Below are 20062 nucleotides of genomic sequence, written 5' to 3' on the forward strand. Positions count from 1 at the left end.
CTAATAAGGAACCTTGCTTGACATAGATGAGTAGCTTGTTACAGAGTATGGGAAGTCTCTGGGACAGGAATCTATCCCTCCAGCATGTCCTGTTTATTGTAGTGACAAGGTTTAGGTCCCTAGAGCATGTAGGTCAGAGGGATTGTGATTTTTTTAGGTGTAGCATGTCCAACAGATCAGAGTTTGACATAGCTTTATATGTTAGGCAGAGATCACCTCGGACTAGGTGATATGCTACAGAGTAAAGCTGGAGTTTTTTGAGACGGTCAGTGTAGGGCATCTGTTTGAGGCCAGTAATCCTCTTTGTGAAGTACTTCTGTGACCTTTCCAGCTGCTGCTGATGTCTTGTGAGGTACATTCCGAAAGGGGTGTTGTACTCTATAATGGGTCTAATCAGTGTCGATTAGAGGGAAACAATGACCTCTTCTTTCCTGGATGAGAATCCTTTTGTAATGAGGTGTGCCATGTAGAAGGATTTCCTGACTACTGTGGTGATGTGATTATCAAAGGAGACTAGTGTCCACCTGGGTCACAAGGTGTATTATCACACATTCGGTGTTAAGTAGACTGCCGCCTATGTGGTTGTTCATCGGTACTGAGTTTTTACCAAAGGGGATGACAATGCACTTTTTGGCATTGAACTTGAGGCCATGGCTGTAGCACCAGGCATCTTTCTTAGTGAGGCCCTTCTGTAAGATTTCCAGATCATTTGGGGACTCGACTATGGCTCCTAGTTTGCAATCATCTGCAAATTTCATTAGCCAAAGGCCTTCTGTGTTAGCCTGTACTTTAGAGAAGCAGATACCAAACAGGAGCGGTCCTAGGACTGAACCCTGTGGGACTCCACTTGTCACTGGTTTGAAGTCAGATTTGGAGTCTGCAACTTTTACAGTGTGGGTTCTGTCAGTGACCCAATTGGCAACCCAGCATGTGATGTAGGGATTTATACCTAGTTTAGTGGAGTTTAGTTATGGCGAGGTCAAGATAGGCTGTGTGAACCTCCTTACCCTCATCTACAGCTTTGGTGACTGCCTCAAAGAAGTCGATCAGGTTCAGGCAGCATAATCTGCCTTTCACAAACCCGAACTGGGTGGGGTCCAGAATTTGGAGGTTACAAATGTTTTTGTTTATGAGTTCCATGATAATACATTCCATGGCCTTACAGACCAGGCTCGTCAGGCTAATAGGACAATAGTTCCCAGGATCAGTGGTGGCTGCCCCCCTGTGGAGTGGGATAACTGTTGCTGTGCACCATTCAGTGGGCACAAAGCCTGACATGAGGCTATGATTGGACATGGTGCTTAGGTGGGGAGCCACTTCATTCTGAAGTTCATGTAAAATGCAGCCTAGGATGTTGTCCGGTCCCATGGATGCTGTGTTTATGGCTTTAGAGAGTGTTGCTTTTACCTGCATATTTATGATTACAGGGACTCTGCATTCTTCCTGTATAGATAGGGGGTAAGGGGGGGGGTAAAGTTAGCACTGAACTTATCTGCCAGGATGTTGGCAATATCATTTGATTCTGTAATATTCATGCCGCTATGCTGTAACTCAGAGCAGATCTGGATGTTGCCATTGAGATTCTTGACATAGTAATATAATGCTTTGTGGTTGTCCCTAGAATCAGTGGTGATTTTGTTTTCATAGCTAGCTTTGGAGGATCCTATAAGGGATCTCAGCTTCATACTGAGGCTGACAAGGGATCTCCTCCACTCATGGGATTTTACTCTCTTTTGCAACAGTTTCTTCCTTCTGTTGTAGAGTTTGTTTATGGCAGGGGACTACCAGATTGGCTTCCTTTTTTTGGAGGATAGCATCTTGGTTCTGTTTGGGATAGCACAATCCATGCACTCCTGTAAGTGCTTATAGAGTGCATTTGTGTAGGATTCAGCAGTCGTAACTGTATTGCCCATCTGCATGGGTGTCATGAAGTTCGCCACTTCTATCTTCAGAAGCAAGAAGTTGACTTTGGAGACATTTTTTACTGTGGTTTTCAGAATGGGGGGTGGGGGTGGGATGTGGATATCTAGGGTGATTAGCTTATGGTCGGATCTGACCAACAAGGAGATGACTTCAAGTGTGGAACACTGGTCACTCATGTTGGTAATGACAAGGTCTAGGATATTGTTGCCCCTGGTGGGGGTGTGGTTAAGTTCAACACTACAGCCTAGGTTCAGGCCTTATCTTATATTTGGACATAGACCAGTTAGTAGGCACAACTCACATCATAATTATGATTATAACTATACATCTGTCTGTCTTACAATCTTGTTTTGTGTGTGAAGAAAAACACAGTTACTGTTAGGACGCAAACTAGCCTGAAGTCAGAAACTGCAATGTAGTGGAGTCACTTCCTAACTTCTCTCTTGCATGATGTACCAGTATTCAGTTGTGGTTGGACTGTGTCAGTGTATCATGCCTGATGCAAACAAATTACATATGGTAACACAGTAGTAATAAAAGAGTGTACTCACATATTAACTTAAGTTATCTAAAATAGCACCACTATATATTTGCAAACTGTAACAAGGTAAGACATATACAAGGATATGTCATAATAGTGTTCAACACTACAGTCTAGGTTCAGGCCTTGCCTTGCCAATGCAGTGGCTGACACACCAATAGTGCAAGGCTGACTCTGTCTGATGCAAGCACTACACAGCCAATACATGTATAGATAAAGGTTGTAAGAGTTACCTGGCATCAATTTTAATATATGTATGTGAGTAGGAGGAAGGTATTAGACCCTAGGTGGTCAGTGCATGTGCTATGCATTGTTTCTTAGCCAAAGCAAGGGCATACTGAGCATGCCTACATTTCCTTATAGGAGCAGCAGCTGGAGGTTCTCCTCCATTTCCTCCTGTGACTGTGGCTGTGGTGACCTAGGCATTGATTAGGGTGTGTGTGTGTCCATTCTTCTTGGTGATCCTACCACAGCTGTTTTCCCAGGATCAGATTGTGCAGCATAGCACAAACTTTGAATATTTGTATACATGTGCATGGAGTATACTGCAAGGCTCTACTGGATATATTTAGGCACTGGAACCGTGACATCAGAAGCCCAAACACATGGTTTATGATGTTTCTAGTCTGTGCGTGTGCTTCATTGTGGCATTCTTCTGTGGATGTGTGTGCATTTCTTTTCTTTTTTTTAAATATTTTTATTCATTTCCAAAAACAAGAAAACATGAATGCAGGTTATTTATGACAATGAAGTATTTACAAATTATTTAAAAAGGTAGGCTAAAACCTCTAAACAGATATCAAACATTAAAACTAAAATAAAGTATTTACAAGGGTGTCTCTTGTTGACATATAATTGACTTTCTATACAATTGTTTCCTGATTATAATCTGCTGCAGTCATTATTCTCCAGTATTTCAGTTACTTTTTGCCATGCTACATATAATGATGTAGTTCTTTCAGTTCTTCCTTTAATAGTGTTCATTTCCAATTGCGATACTGCTGACACCATATTCATGAATTGCTTAAAATTTGGAGAAGCTTTGGATTTCCAGTTTGATGCAATGTTCTTCCTTGCAATAGCTAGGAGAGTCCATAAGATTACATATTTTGTTCTTGGCACACAGTCGGGCACAGGTGCATTAAACAAAATAATAGATTTGGAAATTTGGAATTTATCATTGAATACCATTTGCAGAAAATAATTTATTTTATCCCAATATGGTTTAATCAAATGACATTCGTAGAACATATGTTGCCAGTCTGCTTTTATTGATAAATCACATCTCCAGCAGCCAATATTTTTCTTAAACATAAGTTCCATTTTATGAGGGGTTACATAAGATCTGTGTATGAATTGCCATGTAAAAAGTCTCCAATGTAATGAAAGTGATGTCTGCTTTGGAGAGAGAAGAATTAGTTTTTTATCTCTGTCATTTGGCACATGTCCATTAAATGATCTATAATAATTCCATATTTTGTCATTATTATGCATTTTTATTTTTTTGTTTGTTTTATAAATAGATGATAAGTATCCCTTTCCAGTAATGGGTTGATTCGTTAGTAATATTATATGTTCTATAAGGTTAGGAACATTTTGTCTTATTGATGGTTGCATTGTTTCTTGTTTGCTTAATATATACTGTCTTAATTCTTGTACATGTAACCACAAACTATCTTCCATATTTAATTTCTGTTTAATCAGGTCTATTGTCAGAGGTTTTCCAGAGTTTCGCAATTGATGCCAATATATTAATCCCTTTTCTTTAAGCATGTTGACTACTTCCATATTAAATGTTATTATATTACCTTGTGTGTACGCTACTGGATATAAAAGAAATGACCATGCTTTAATATCAGGATTGCTATTAATAAGATTTTGGAACATTTTTAATGTATAAGTAATGTATTTGGAACTTATATATTTATTCTTATGTATCATCATATATTCCTTCATCAGCCATAGAAAATTGTTTGGTATGAAATCTGTATACTTATTTGCTACTACAAATCCTGATTTTAACCAGATTCTCTCATGAACTAGCTTCTATGTTGATGTATATTTTGTATTTAGCCATAATAATATTGTTTTAATAATGGATGAATGCAAATATATTTCTATGTCTGGTAAACCTATGTCACCTATATCCCAATCATCTAGATGATACTTCATAGCTATCCTTGTTTTTTTTGGATACCATAGGAATCTTACCATTAAATCATTTAATTGTTTTAGGTGCGATTTAGCTGGTGGCAAACAACAAGTTTCTATGACATAAAGAATTTTTGGAAATATGATCATTTTAATTATATAAAGCCTTTCTTCCATTGAAAAGAAGAAGTTATTCCATCTTTGTATTAGATTTTTAATATTAGTTAAGGTCTCTTTATAATTTGTTTCAATTGTAGTATCTAGGTTGTTAGTTATTATAATTCCCAAGTATTTAATTATATTATAGGTAGAGATATATTTATGGTATTTTTTATTTAGAACTTTTTTATTAGTATTTATAAGCAATAAATTTGTTTTGTTCTCATTAAATTTAAGACTTGAAAAGTTTTGAAAGTTTTGAATTGAGTCCCATAATGCTTTTAAACTGCTATTATTATTTTTTAAGGTAATTAAAATATCATCAGCAAAAAGTTGAATTTTAAGCTCTAGGCTGCTGTCTAGTTGTATTCCTTCTATATTTTTATCCATACGTATATTATTTGCTAAGGGTTCAATGACTAGCGCAAACAATAATGGAGAAAGAGGGCAGCCTTGTTTTGTGCCCTTAGTTATTTTAATAGATTTAGACAGACAAGATCCCAGTTTTATATAAGCCAATGATTTTTCATATAATGATTTTATTAACAAAGTGAAGTTGTTTGAGAAGCCATATTCTTCTAAAACTAACCACAGATAATCCCAGTTCACTGAATCAAATGCGCTATTTATGTCTAAGCTAATAACATTCATTTTGTTTTTTGTGACATTTATATAATCAATTAAGGAAAGAATTCTTTTAATGCTGTCATAAGTGTTCCTATCTTTTATAAAACCTGTTTGATCCTCCTCTATCAAAAGTGGTAGTAATTGTTTTATTCGAGCAGCATGTATTGCCATAAAAATTTTATAATCTATATTAAGAAGTGAAATGGGTCTGTATGATGAACATTCACTGGGATCTTTATTTTGATTCAGAATTGGTGATATTAATGTGTACTTCCAAGAAGGAGGAATGTCTTTACCATTTTTAACTGATGTAAAGACGTTCAATAACAACAGCAAAGCCTCATTTGATAGTAATTTAAACATTTCTGGGGTGATATTATCTATACCTGGAGCTCTGTTTAATTTTAGCTTATTTACTTCAGCTTTAAGTTCTGTCATTGTTATTTGTTTATCTATTAGTTGTACCTGCTCCTAACTTTAACATTGTTTTTGAGAAAAGCTTTCAATGCTGAATGTGTTTCTGTTTTCTCATTTTGATTATTAAGTTTATGAAAAATAGCCTAAAAGCTTCTAGTATTCCTTCTAAATCAGATACTTTCTTTTTGGTTTCTGTATTATGTAGTTCCTTGATTTGATTTGTTTTAATAATCTTTTTAGTCCTATTTGCTATTCTTTGTTGGTTTTTAGGGTTCATTGAATAGTAACATAGTTTAATTTTTTCTAAGTTGATCATTGTTTTGTGGTGTAGCGTCTCTGAGTATTTTTATTAGTATCTTCTAGTTCTTTTATTAAGTTGGTGTTTCCATTTTGAATATCAAACTTTAAATTATCTACTTTTGACTGTAATTCCATTAATTCTTTATTCCACTGTTTTTGTTTATTTTTATACCATCCCACTGCTCTTCCATATAGGTATGCTTTCAATGCATCCCATATATATATTTCAGATACATCTTTTGTAAGATTGATATCTAGGAATGTTTGTGTCTCTTTAATATAACATTCCTTAAAATCTTTGAGATTTGTTATGTAAGATGGAATTCTTGTTACTGATATTCTTCTCTTGAAACATAAGTCTATCTCAAACGTTATGGTGTTATGGTCCAAAAATGGACATGAAATTGTCTTGACTTTATTTAATTTAGAGGTTAAATCCTTTGTTATGTACACTCTATCTATTCTAGAGTATGTATTATGTCTATGGGAAAAATGTGTAAAGAATAGTGAATCTGGGATAGCATACTCATTTATGTCAACTATATTAAAAGTTTCAACAAACTCAGATAACAACTTTGTTAAAAGTGATCTCTTACGTGTAGTTTTAGTATTTGTGTCAGTTTCTTTTATAATGCAATTGAAATATCCAGCTATTATTAAAATGCCTTAGGTATATTGTACAATGTCTTCTAAGTGTTGTTTGGCCACTCTAACACCTAGTCCTGTTATCCAATAAATATTCACTAATGTGTATATCATTTCATTGATAGATATTGTCACAAGACAAAACATTCCTGAGTGGTCATGGAACGTGTTTATGATTTTAGGCATTAAAGTAGTGTTTTTCCACAAAATTGCTACTCCCCTTCACTTCTGATTATAGGTGGAACTTACTAGTATTGTATAATTTTTATTGTTTATTTTATTTATGTCTTCCTGTGTAAGGAGTGTTTCCTGTAAAAATACTAGTTGCGCTTCACATAGCTTTAAATATCTATAAAGACTTCCCCTTTTGCAGCTATTATTTAAACCATTTACATTAAGAGATACACATTTTGCAATTGGATTTATATTAGCTTTGCTTTTATCCATATTCATATTCTCGTAACAATGTGTAGATGTGTGTACATGAAGAGAATGACTTGTTCTTTCTTCTTCCAACAGTATTACAATAGATTATAGACACCCAATAAAAGTAAATTACAAGATCATAACTGAGAACAATATAAGATAAACAACCACCAAACCCCTCCATGAGAAAAAACATCTCATCCTTGAATGATCTAATCCTTCAAGCGATCTCTCTAAGTCTGCACTTCATCATCCTCCCCCGGCCCCGCCATATGGTAGTTTTATAATGAAAAGTATCTTATATATCTTTTAAGTATACATGTATCTGTCTTTACAGATTACTTAAATACAGTCATTATCTATTTTTAATATTTTATAAAACACTAAGGCAACGCAACTATACATAGATTTAATACTTAACTATTTGGTTATGTTTAAATTGTAAAGGAAAATCTTTTATTTTAATATATCTTTTGTGTAGCAATAACGGTTATGCATCTTAAAAATAATATGCTTGCTGTCTATCTCACTTATAGTGTGAGTGGCATTCATAGGTATCAAATTTATTGTAATGGTCTACCTATATATATATATATATATATATATATATATATATATATAAATATATATATATATATATATATATATATATATATATATATATACACACACATACATACATACACACATATATGCATACATACATAAAAAAAAAAAAAAAATGTTAAGCATTATATGCATCAGTTAACCATGCCACAAGTTGATTAAATCAGAAAGTATCAGTAACAATGAATATAACGTTACATTTGTATTGTCATTTATCAGTAATCTTATAGTTTTCTTTTAATTCAAAAAGTCATATTTTAGTGGTATGAATGCTATTAATTTGTTTTTGGCATTGGTATTATATAGTTTAAGACTATATTTCTTAGCAATTCCTATATATTTATTAGTGCCACTGGCATATTTCATCGTTAGTGTACCACATATGTCAAATAGCAACTCATACTCCTTATGATATTACAGGATTTATCTGCAGCGTTATAACTGTAAGGTTGGAAAATATGAGAAGCAAAGTAGGTTTTAAATATGCTATAACACAATTGTTTGGTACTTAGGTTCATAGGTTCATAGGTTCATAGGTTTATACTAGGCTATCTGCCCTAAGGCATTTATAAGCCTAGCCCAAATTTTTGTGGCTTACGCCACCCCTTATATGAAAAAATACTGTGCCCATTAGTTTGTTGTGCCTCTGTCCAGCAGTGACACAGATATGATTCCCGGGGTAAACCTACGATCTCCCATCCACAGGTCTAGATTTCTCTTGAACAGAGTCAGCAAGGTGCTCTGCCTCACATGGACCGGGATTTTATTCCACAGCATAGGGAGTCTCTGAGTGATAAATCTATCCCTCCAGCACGTCCTATTTATATCCATGCTAAGGTTTAAGTCGCTTGCTCTAGTGGTTTTGGTGGATTTGGATTTTTTGAGGTGGAGCATGTCCATTAATTCCGGGTTGGACATGGCCTTGTATGTCAGGCACATGTCACCTCTGAGCAGACGGTATAAGACTGAATAGAGCTGGAGTTTCTTCAATCTGGCAGCATATGACAGATTTTGGAGTCCCTTTATCCTTTTGGTGAGGAACTTTTGGGGTCTCTCCAATTGCTGCAGATGTCGGGTGAGATACATCCGAATGGGGCATTGTACTCGATCATTGGTCTGATAAGTGAAGAGTACAGGGGAACAATGACCTCACTAGATCTGGATGTGAATCCCTTCATGATCAGGTGGGCAATGTAGAAGGTCTTTCTAACCACTTTAGCAATGTGAGTGTCAAAAGAAAGGCCACTGTCAACCTGGGTCCCCAGGTCCCTGATAACCTCTTCTGTGCTTAGTGGATTGCCACCTATATGGTAGCTTGGGGTTACCTTGTTTTTCACGAAGGGTATGACTATACATTTTTGGCGTTTAACTTCAGGCCATGGCTCTGGCACCAGCTATCTGTTTCCGTGAGTCCCTTCTGAAGGATATCCGTGTCCGATGCACTTTCCACTATGGCCCAGTTTGCAGTCGTCTGCAAACTTTGTCAGCCAAAGTCCTCCCATGTTGGCCTGTACTTCTGAGAAGTAGATGCCAAACAATAGGGGCCAAGGACCGAGCCCTGTGGGACACCACTTGTGACCGGCTTGGAGTCTGACACAGCGCCAGCAACTCTAACCCTGTGGGTTCTGTCCTTAAGCCAGTTTGCAACCCATCTTGTGACATATGGGTTTACATTTAAGCTGGTAAGTTTTTCTACAATACCCGAGTGGGGTATTGTGTCGAAAGCCTTTGCAAGGTCAAGGTAGGCTGTATGGACTGCCTTTCCCTCATCAATGGCCTTGGTGACTGTTTCGAAGAAGTCGACCAAGTTCAAAAGGCATGATCTTCCCTTGACAAAGCCAAACTGGGTCGGGTCCAATGTCTGCAAGTCCGCTATATCTTTGTTTATGAGCTCCATTATGATCCTCTCCATAGCTTTGCAGACTAGACTTGTTAAGCTTATGGGGCTGTAATTACCAGGGTCCGTAGAGGCGCCTTTGTGGAGAGGGACCACAGTTGCCGTACGCCACTCCTTGGGCACGTATCCTGTGGTAAGGCTGAGATTAAACAGCTGCCTTATGTGCGGGTTTAATTCCTCATTTAGCTTGTGTAGCACACAGCCGGGGACACCATCCGGTCCCATTGATGCTGTGTTTTTAGCTTTAGAGAGAGCAGCTTTCACCTGCGCATTTGAGATGTCCGGGAGGCTACACTCGGCTGGGATAGTTATCTCTCCTTTAGGGGGGGAGAGGGGGGTGAAGTTTGCACTGAACCTGTCTGCCAGTATGTTGGCAATGTCTGTGGGTTCAGTGATTTTTGTATCATTTTGGAGTAATTCTGAGAATATCTGGGAGTTTCCACCCAGGTTCAAAACATAGCTGAAAAAGGCCTTATGATTGTCCTTTGAATCCTTAGCAATTTTTCTCTCAAAATTGGCCTTAGTTGATTTTATGAGTGCTCGTATTTTTTTACTAATAATGATCAGGGTGACTTCCCTTTTATGGATTTTCTTCTATCATGTAATAGCTTTCTCCTCTTATTGTAAAGTTTGTTAATGGCTGGGGTCCACCAGACTGGACGTTTGCCCTTTTTGGAAAGAGTCTTGGTTTTATTTGGGATTGCCTGATCCATGCAGTCCTGGAGGTGTTCATAGAAGGCATTTGTAAGGGCTTCCGCAGCTTGGGTTGTGGTTTCCTCTGGCTCAGGGGCCTTGAAGGATACCACACCAGTCTTGAGTAGTGTGAAGTTTGCTTTAAAGAAGTTCTTCACTATGGTCTTTTTTGTTTGGGGTGGGGGCGGGATGTGGATTTCCAGTGAGATTAGTTTATGATCAGATCTCACCAATGAGGGATATGCTTCCGGTGTGGAGCATTTTGTCCCCATGTTTGTGACAATGAGATCTAGTATATTTTCTCTTCTTGTGGGAACAGTGACTAGCTGTTCCATGGCATTTGAATTTATGAACTCCAGGGACCGTTGGGCTAGAAAGTTAGGGCTTGAGTAATGTTCCCAGTCTATATTCGGGTAGTTGAAGTCACCCAATATGATGGTGTTTGGAGATACATTTATACCCTCCAGTGTCTTCAGGAAGGCTGTGTGGGGTTCCTGAGTTTGAGAGGGTGGCCTGTAGCATGCTACAATTTGTAGAGCAGTTTTGCCTATGGTTAGTTGCACCTGGATGGTTTCCGAAGCTTCGTGCGTTGCCACCAACCTGGAGGTGTGGGTATCCTTTATGAATATGGATACAACCCCTCCTTTTGTGGTGTGGTCCAGGTTTTGGGGCCGGAAAGCATGATATGAGGTAAAACCTAATAAGGCCGGGGTGCTCTCAGGAGCCTTGAACCAGGTTTCAGTTACAGCACAGACATCGATGTTCTCCATACTGAGAAGGGCCTCGAGTGCGTGCATTTTGAGATTTAGACTTCTGGCATTGAGCAGCATTACCCTCAGTTTCTTCCCATTTTTGTTTTCTAGGGTGGTAGGTTTAGAATTTGAGCCTTGCCTAAAAAAGGCACTATGGGGGTGGCGAGAGCCTTAGCCAATATCCGGAATCCCAGAGGTGACAGGTGCAAGCCGTCCCTTGCGAAGCAGCGTGGCTTGTCAAGCATGTCATCCCAGGCAGACAGACACTGGATCCCCTTTGAATGACACCAGACATTAAGCCAATTGTTAAAGCTGATCATCTTGTCTCTATATTGTGGCATCATTCTTGGTGAAGGAAGGATACTGCTCAGGGTTAGGGTCATACCTGCCTGGGCTACATAATCAGAGAGCTCCTCTATGTCTCTTTTCATGTAGTCCAGGGAGGTACGTCTCAGGTCATTCACACCAGCATGGAGAATGACTGTGTCATATTTGTACTTGCCGTGGAGTGACCAGTGCTTGTGTTATGTGGCAGATTCTAGCGCCCGATAGGCAGCTTACTGTGACCCTCTCCTTGTTCAGCCTGGTGAGTGGGGCGTCAGTGTGTCTGACTATGGAGTCACCTATGACAAGTATGTTTGGTGTTGTATTTGGCCTTAAGGGCTGTGACTGCTTTGCACACTGCTTTTGTGGTTTATGTGTTGCTTGTGGGGTGTCTCGAGGTAGCAGTTGTTTGGGTGTCTGCTTTGGAGGCCTCTGCTGTTTAGGTAAATTTTTACTCAGAGCCTCCGAGTATGTCTTTGTGTGTTTATGTGTTTGATTCAGTGGAGTGGTAGCATTATGTGAGGCTGGTTTTGTGGTGTGTGTAGTTGCCTTCTCCTCCTGTCTGGTCTTGCCAGTCCTGAGTTGAGAGAGCTCAGCCTCCCGTTTGGCTAAATAGCTGCATCTCTCGCAAGTATTTGTGTTATGTGGGAGGAGGAGAGGGTTGTCTGTGTACATGAGGCAGTTATAACATTGCCTCAAGATTCCCAGATTCACCAGCTGGACCGGAGAGGAGATTGACAACTGACCTTTGGACATGCTAGAATAATATTGGGAAATCCTTAATTGAAAACAAGGGCCAGTGGGGAGTGAGGGTGTAGTGCTTTTAATTTTTAGTGCTGACTTATATAATTGCTTTAGTGAGCAAGTGCCAGGTAACTTGAGTGCAATGTGTTACAAGTAACTAAATGCAAAACGACAAACAGTAACTTTCTTTCAAGTGAAACAAGGAAATAAGTACAGTAAGCAATGCAGATATCACTAGTGATCCACAGAAGCGCTGAGAAGTTGCGTATTAGGTGGAATTAGCTTCCAGGGAAATAACAAGCAAACAAACAACAAGCATATAAACAAAGCTAGATTCAGCAGGCCTGGATCTAGTCTATGCTAGAGCAAACAAGGTGAACCAATTTCAGTAAGATACAGTTCAAATGTTCAGGCACTATAAACCTTTAACCAGAAATTCCCAGCTCAGAAGGGCAAGAGTCCAGCCTCTTCTCCCACAAGAGTGCAGACCACGAACCTTCTTAATGTAAAATAACTGGCCTGAAGCCCAAGTGCCTAAACCAAAACTAATACACTTGGACACTGGGCTCTCAATCAGCAGTTCCCAACTTAGAAGGATGAAAGCTACCTGTCCTGCCACCACAGTGCTTGCCACAAACTTTCCTAATGTAAAACAACTGGTCTGAAGCCCAAGTGCTTAATCCAAAAGACTTGAATGATAGCTACACTTTAATCAAGTTACAACCAAGCAGTAATGAATACCATTGAATACTTTAGAGAATGTCTGGATTAGTGCTCAAGTTACACAAACAAAGCTAGATCCAGCAGGCCCAAATCCAGTCTATGCCACAGCAAACAAGGCGCACCAACTTCAGTAAGAAACAGTTCAGATATGCATGCACTATAAGCCTTTAACCAGTAATTCCCAGCTCAGAAGGGCAGAGTCCAGCCTCTCCTCCCACAAGAGTGCAGACCACGAACCCTCTTAATGTAAAATAACTGGCTTGAAAGCCCAAGTGCTTAAACCAGAATTAATACACTTTTAGAATAGCAGACACTGAGCCCTCAATCAGCAGTTCTCAACCTAGAAGGATGTAAGCTACCTGTTCTGCCACAACAGTGCAGACCACAAACCCTTTCAGTGCAAAACAACTAACTGGTCCGAAGCCCAAGTGTTTAAACCAAAAGGCTTAGAATGTGTTACACCAAGCAGTAATAAATACAATTGAGTATTTTAAGATGATGCAAAAGTAAAAAGAAGTAGGTAAAAACACAAGTACAGTAAAAGCAGATGAAATTTTTTTTTTTTTTTTTTCCCTGAACAAGTGCTGAGATCAAAGAAACAGATTTGAGTGCTGAAACTAGAAAACTGGCTAGTTATAAGAAAAAAAAACAAGCTAGAAGGCTTCCCTCAAACACAGAAGGGCTTGGGGGCTCAGAAGCCTACAAATAGTCTGTACCACTTAACAAGAAAGGCAGGAAATAAGCTTAATTTTTTTTTCTATTTCCCAGATGCTCTCTTTGTACACAGTAGGAGTGCCTGAAATCAGAATATGATCTCACTGCACTCAGTTGAGTGAGCAAATGAGATGGCCCAGAGGCAGGCTGAGGGGTGGGCAGTTTCAATGCCACTAAGATTAACACCAAAACAAAATCAGGGCGGGTGGGTGGGAATAACTGAAGAGCAGAATAACTTCAGTTAAAAATTCCTTCAACACTCCTTCATACACAGTTTAAATCAAATTAAATACTGTATAATACTCTATTTTTTTTTTTTTTAAAAAGTGTAGATAAAGGTACTTAAATTCTCTTATACGTCCAGTTGAATATAACCAAGTTCTTAGCTGGCCAAGCTGAAGTTTTAAAGCAGGAATTATTTCACATGCACCAGTTTAATTATGCAAGGACAGGAAATCAAAGAATGTGGCTACCCCCACACCTGTAATTACTAGCAAATAACAAAATTCAGCCAACACTAGCTTCAGTTCAAGTTACTGAAGAGCAGAATAACTTCAGTTAAAATTTCCTTCAACACTCCTTCATACACAGTTTAAATCAAATTAAATACTGTATAATACTGTATTTTTTTTTTTTTTAAAAAGTGTAGATAAAGGTACTTAAATTCTCTTATACGTCCAGTTGAATATAACCAAGTTCTTAGCTGGCCAAGCTGAAGTTTTAAAGCAGGAATTATTTCACATGCACCAGTTTAAATATGCAAGGACAGGAAAACAAAGAATGTGGCTACCCCCACACCTGTAATTACTAGCAAATAACAAAATTCAGCCAACACTAGCTTCAGTTCAAGTTACTGAAGAGCAGAATAACTTCAGTTAAAAATTCCTTCAACACTCCTTCATACACAGTTTAAATCAAATTAAATACTGTATAATACTGTATTTTTTTTTTTAAAAAAAGTGTAGATAAAGGTACTTAAATTCTCTTATACGTCCAGTTGAATATAACCAAGTTCTTAGCTGGCCAAGCTGAAGTTTTAAAGCAGGAATTATTTCACATGCACCAGTTTAAATATGCAAGGACAGGAAATCAAAGAATGTGGCTACCCCCACACCTGTAATTACTAGCAAATAACAAAATTCAGCCAACACTAGCTTCAGTTCAAGTTACTGAAGAGCACTATTACTGTCAACTCTTCTACATACACAGGAAAAGATAACCTTATATGACCATCAACCATTTTCCTTAATTTTTCTCTTCATCCTTCTATTCTCCATTTTTAATAAATATTTATTTATATTGTGGCTTCTTTGAATTTAGTGAGGGTACTCCATATCATATTATAGATAATATACAACGTTTAAACAGAGAACATGCCCAATATAGAGACATATTCTCAACTCAAGTGGTCCACACCATATATTTATAACACTGTAGTCAGAAATATACTAATGAATATGCAATAACTAGCAGCTTTGCAGCATGTGTGTGTCTCTAACAAGTACATACCTATAGGATATTAAAAAGAATAGATAACACGCTCTTGTTTCATAATTAGCAAATGCACACAGCCTGGTATTTACTTTCATAGACAGAAATTAGACCTGTTACTTATATGCATATCAGGTACCAACAGCAATATGTTATTAAATGCCTATGCTATTCAAATCATATTTTAATGCTGATTGACATGAGATGTAGCTGACAATGGCTTTAGCATTTGTGATGTTATATAATATATATTCAGTATTATAAGTAAAAGTATGTTGCATGTCTATTTGCAATATAAGGTTCAAGGCTGATCAATTTAGACATACAAGACAATCTCTTTAGCCTTGGTTATATAATGGGAGTTACTGTGTCTCTACACAACCATTCATTTTCAGTGAGGATGTTCAATATTAATATAACTTGCCTTTAATAAAAGCATACTTATAATTCAGCAGTTCTTTCCTAGATATATATATATATCTATATATATATATATATATATATATATATATATATATATATATATATATATATATATATATATATATATATATATATATATATATATATATATATATATATATATATATATATATATATATATATATATATATATATATATATATAAAACAATATCATAAGCAAGACTGAGATTTTTCTCTTGCTCATTACTGCTTAATGACTGTGCTACTTGAACAATTTAATATTTACAGAGTATCTTGATAATTAAACAGCAACTCCTTTTTACCCTTAAAATGCCTAATAACACATAGCTACATTCATGAACCTTAATTGACTTACTATCCTTAAGGTTGAGTACACTAGCTGCAGTGTGTTTACAAATATGTTATATAGTTCCAGTCAAGGACTTAAATATATTAATTTTTTATAAAATTAAGTTAAATTACAGTAATTTACGTGGGTGATCTTATCAGAAAAGATTACAGTAAAGTCTGTATGTGTTAACTATTCATACAGTTTCTTCCAAGTGGTATACTTCTTTTTAAGCTTTGTGTGTTGTTTATGTGTACAATTCAAAATGAATAACAAACATTACAATATAATAAAATGTCATGTATGTGTTGATACCTTCTAAATTCATTAGGTACTTCAGTGTACTTTTAATATTTGTTAAAACTGTAAAAGCACTTTGCCATCTCATAAATAGTGTGCTGGTTACTTTAAGTAGCTTAGGAGCTGACACCATACCCATACTGTCTTGTTTTAGTGCTGACATCACTCATGACTGTTTACTTTCATTTTGTGCTGTTAGAAGGTTTAACACACTGTAATGGATTCTAACTGAAGAACCTTCATTCAGGGGTGGTAAAATAAGAGTTCCCAGCTCGTGACCAGGGCGGGAAGACAAAAACAAAGTAAGTGAAGATTTTAGGGCTTTCACCAGCTCATTAAACTTCTATTAGTTTTCTTAACATTAAGGGCAGATATACAAGCCAAACAGTTGTTTGTTAGTCAAAAAGGCAGTTTTAGCATCAAAGAATAGATAATTACTTTTCAAGGCACTTTTTGACAGTTATTACTATCAGTTTTTATATATTATTATGTGTATTAAATACATCAGTTTAGATATTTCATGCAGCTTAGTGTATATAATATAAAAAGGAAACATGCTCATTTAAACAGAACACATTAATATGTCAGTGTAAATACATCATATTCTATACTAGCAGTAAAAGGCAGGTAATTTATAAATGAGCTATCTAAACATCATTTAGAGTTAGAAAAATCATGACTGTAAGTATTAACACTGTAATAGAGAAAGATATGTTAGTTTGCTTTCTTTAGGGTTGTTTCCTTTAGTTATAAAATGTCCTGCTTATCTTGTATTTATATTGTTTCAAAGACTGACACATGTGTAAAGCATGAATGCTTTCAAAGAACTTTTTTGCCTTACAGAGCAAATAGAAGACAATAATGTTTGTATTTTTCATATGTCTTTTATCGTTTTTTCTTCTTCTCGTCACCAGTGCTCCATTCATTTTTTTTCTAAGTGACGCTTAACCCCAAATTGGGAGAAATCCATTTCTTCAACATTATCCAAGGTTTTATTAGCTGAAAGATAAGAAACTGTTGCTTGCAGAGTGTCAAAAGTTTTAGGACCTTCAGTAAAAAATATTTTTATTCTTGCAGGGAACTGCAAGTGGACTTTAAGTTGTCTTTTTTTCAATTCCTTTATCAGAGGGAGACATTCTTTTCTTGCAGTTATAACTCCAGCAGAATAATCATTATAAAATCTGATTATGTTGTCTTTGTATTTAACTGGAGAAGTTGACCATGCTGTTTTTAAAATAAGTTCCTTGTCCTGTGATGAAAAAAACTTTACTATTATTGATCTCAGGTGATTTTTTTTTTGATTTGATGGTTGATGAAGCAGCTCTTAAGGATCTGTGGGCTCTTTCAATTCCATAAGAAAGAGCTTCAGGCAATTTTAAAACTTCTGGTAACCAGGTAGTAAGGAAAGTCACCATGTTATCTCCCTCTGTTTTCTCTGGTAGCCCATAGATGCGAAGGTTATTTCGTCTGGACCTGTTCTCTAGATCCTCTATTTTATTTTGTAATGAAGCATTTTGTTGTGATAAAAATTGTAGCTGAAGATCTTGTTCTGAGAGTCTGCCCTCAGTATCATTTAAGGATCTCTCTATGTCAGCTATTTGAGACTTCTGTTGCATCATTATGTCTTGAAGTTGCTGTATTTGTTTTGTAGATCTCTCCTCAAAAGTGTCCAGTTTGGTATTCATTTTGTCATATTTCACTGACAAGTCTTGTATAGCATTTAATAAAGACTGTATCTCCTTTTTCATCATCTGGTCATGTGTGGTATGCTTAGAAAAGCTCATTTTCAGTAGATTCAGATACCTTCCTTCTTGTTTTTGACAGGAAAAATAATGTTTAAAGCCACATTTTTTGCACTGTAGACTTCTAGTGATATTAGTAGAAGTAATTCAACAAAATAGGTTTGTCTACAATATCTAGTTTTTAAAAATTCCTGTCAGAAATATCTTTTGAGTGCAGAGCTGAGAAAAGATGCTGCCAACCAGTCTACATCCTAGCCACGCCCCCCCGTGTGTGCATTTCTGATGGGTGTCATCATCCACGGTTCCAGGGCATAGCTGCATCCCCCAGTAAATGGCCCTGTGAGATGCCCCCCCCCCACCAAACATCTGGTATAGCTGTGATGTGTGCCAAATATGGGAGTCGTGATAACTACCAGGGTTGCCAGCATACACATTCAAGATAATACCCTGGGCATTGCAAACAACTTGGCAGTTGATGGAGTGGTACCCCTTGCGGTTAATGTAGATTTTACCCTGCTCACCAGGTAGTACCTTGATGTGTACATGAGTACAATCTATGGCCCCCAGTACTTCAAGGTAGAGAGCTGCACTATAGAAGTGTTGCATATTGCTGATCATCTCCTCAGCAATAAGGGGAAAATATATGTGTTCACTGGCATGTATCAGCATAGCATCCAGGAACTGGTGGAGTATCCAGGATGCTGATTCTTGTGACACCCCCATTACTTCCCCAGTTCGTTTTTGAAAAGTACTTGTAGCTAATGTTCTAAGGGCCAGACATATCTTAGTTTCCACTGGGATGGGTTCCCCTCAGTTGGCTCTGGCTCTGAGTTGAGACTGGCACAGCTCACAGAGTTCTTGTAATGTGTCCTGTCCACCCTGTAGTGCTGTACAATCTCCAGATCATGTAGCACCTGGTAGGTTACCTGGGCCTGAAAACTCTTCTCCTTCTCAGGCTAGGCCTATTGTCAGCAGCATTAACTTGAGCATATAGCACATGCAGATGTAGAATAGCTGCAGCAGCCCCTAGTATTTTTTCAGTTAAAATTTCCAAATCCCTATTCCAATGTTGTTGAAGTATTGTGGGAAAATCAGAATGTAGGCTGTCATGCATATTTATACATTTCTTGATTAGGAACACCCTCTGGCATTGGCTACTTTAAATGACATTCACCTGCTTAGGATGTAATTACCAGGATTTACAAGTCCTGTTGCAGTGTGCAGTACTGTCCTCTGCACACCAAAGCACGGTAGAACGCAGCTATTTATAATGACAGCAACTTATAAAATGCATTTTATAATATCATCCCTATTGTCATGATACATGCAGAATACCCTAAATACAGATAACAGCTCTTCATTGCTATGACCTACAATGTCAGCACATTAGGATTAAAAGTTGACATACCCTGTACTTAGACGCAACACTATCTGCACCCTAGTCCAACAGCTAATAATTGCTGCCACAGGAGTATTCAAGCATAGGTCTCTAACTAGAAGGGGATTATTAGAGTACAGTCCTGCTTAATGGGTTTGCACGATTTTCAGTGAGGCTTACTGCTGTTGGCTGAATGCATCTGGTTTCAGTTGTTGGATGACTACCTCCTGTCTGGGATCTGCTCACATAAATTTAGATTCCAGAAACATTGTAGTTTCTCTGAAGTGGTGCACTGCCCACCCATATGAAAAAGACCCCATAAAATCATAACAACGTTACCTGATACACCCACCTGATGTCATCAACATCTATGGAAAGCATAAACATCATGTAGGAGCTTACTTGGAGTGAACAGTCTTACATGGTCCCTGTTTTTTGTGATTCAACAAATCTACTGCTTCGGTACATTATTTACATAATAACCGTGCTGACAGCCTGGAAACTACACAGATAGTAGCTGTGCAAATTGGGCAACAACATGGGAGCACAGAGTTAAGGACACATTGCAGGGTATTACTGTACTTGTTGTGGCAATATATCATACCCATCTTTTGAATTACATTTTTCTTATTCATTTTCAAACAGTTTGCGTGTAGTGTCACATTGCGCACATTTGTGCTAAAATTAAAATTATAACATTTATAGTGATGTAACACACATCATTGATTCATTTGG

Source organism: Protopterus annectens, chromosome 3.part0, assembly GCF_019279795.1.
Source record: "Protopterus annectens isolate FY-2018-M chromosome 3.part0, PAN1.0, whole genome shotgun sequence".
Taxonomy (NCBI): Eukaryota; Metazoa; Chordata; order Ceratodontiformes; family Protopteridae; genus Protopterus; species Protopterus annectens.